The sequence below is a fragment of the Thunnus maccoyii genome, chromosome 11 (assembly GCF_910596095.1).
Source record: "Thunnus maccoyii chromosome 11, fThuMac1.1, whole genome shotgun sequence".
In the NCBI taxonomy this organism is placed as follows: domain Eukaryota; kingdom Metazoa; phylum Chordata; class Actinopteri; order Scombriformes; family Scombridae; genus Thunnus; species Thunnus maccoyii.
In genome coordinates, this window is record NC_056543.1 from 9,870,364 (window position 1) to 9,872,225 (window position 1,862).

The window sequence follows — 1,862 nt, forward strand, 5'->3', positions numbered from 1 at the left end:
TGTTGTTTTTTCAGTGTGATATGCCATCGAGGTTTAGAAGAAGATGAAAAGTAACGTGTTTCTTTTTATTCAAAATGTTTTTCTAGTGTTAAAATATTGAAATCTCACGAAGCAGTGGAAGAATTCCCCTTTTTGGTGAAATGGACTGTTCCCTTATGGTAAAGGAGTTTTTTTTAAAGGGATAGTCCTGTCAAATTCCTAATTTAGGGGGAGTCGAAATCGTTTATTTAAAAAAAAAATTAATTGCGTTGTGTGTGTAGCCTATGTTTGTTTGTTTTTGTAAGTTAAATAATTGACATTGTTTTTTATATGTCTATATCAGCAATAGCCTACACAAAGTGCTATTTTTTTATGCTTTACAATTGTTTTCTCTCCTGTTTGCCATTTGTGCAATGAACACACCTGATTAGCTCTCAGTAAATAACTGTGTGTCAGTACAAAGGCTTATGACCCAGATACCTGCAAGTCATACATTCTCAAGGTAACGCAACAACAGGTGAAGGTTATGAAAGATGTGAAGAAGTGAGGTTGTTCAGCACAGGGCCCTAATTCATGTTGCCAGGTTGGAGTCGAGGTCACTGATCTCTTCACTTTTCTGATTCACCGTTATATCCTCTTTTTTTTCTCCGGGTGGCTCTTTAGTGATCCTCCACAAAGAAACCATTTTCATTCACTGACACCGTGCTTTAAAATGAAAGATAGGGATCGATGACTAAAATAAAGCATGCACTAAGACTGTTCAGAGTGAGAAGACTAGACTATCTGAAGCCTATATGAGGCTTTAGCAGTCTGAGTCATATCAAGTCTGTGATATCAAGTGGATATCTGCCACATTTACAGTTTTTTTAGCATCATGTTCCCTTGTACAGTGTTTTCCTGTTGGGCTGCAGTGGAACTATAGTATCAAAAAGAGGGACTTTGGCACTAAAAACACTGTAACATTAAAAGATATCTACTTGATTTGACTAATTTGGACGGCTGAAGCTTCATATTAGCTTCAGATAAACTTTTAAATGCATTTTTGCACAGGAGGAGGACTGTGGATTTTGGCCCCCATTGCTTATATTGTAAGTACATTGTGAAAAGATCTTCTAATGGTCAGTATGAACAGGAAGAATAATTATGGGAAGAAAAACCTGTTTCCCTGTTCATCAGGGCACCTGACTATTGCTTTAAGACAGACTTAAAACATTGTGAACCCGTCCTTTAACGATGCTCTGTCCTATTCAAGTGTCCCAGTAAGCCATGTCAGTGAGCCAGCAAAACTAGACATCTGAAACCAAAGCAGCTAAATGGAATTCAGCCGTCATTAATTTTACTACTTACACCAATGCTTTTCCTACTGTGACATGTCAAAATGTCTGTAAAAAAGGTCTATGCATTGTGAATTTATCACATGTAATACACATGTTTATCACACAAAACAGTTCAAATGTAAAATATTCAGATCAGGATCACACCTGATATAAGGATATCAGGTTTTTATATGTGTGAAATGCAAGGCACTGCATGTTAAAACAACAATCCCACATGTAATACCACATGTCGGTTCATGAATTCACATACAGTATAGGCATATGTAGTTTTTGGACATGCGTTTTTTTACAGAGGCACATTTCTTCACCCAAAATAAAGATCTCATAATGATGAGCTCTCATAACTATGAGATAGTTTTTTCTTTTCTACTAAATGTGAGATACAGTCATGAGATGCTGAGTCAAAGTTACGAGATACAGAAGTCAGTCATATCTACAAAACCACATCTCCTTTTTTCTCTTTTCGAGGAATGCATTGCACTTTTGTAGGTTTTCTGACACTTCAAATGTAAAAAAAAAACATGCAGGCACATTTCACGTGTTAAA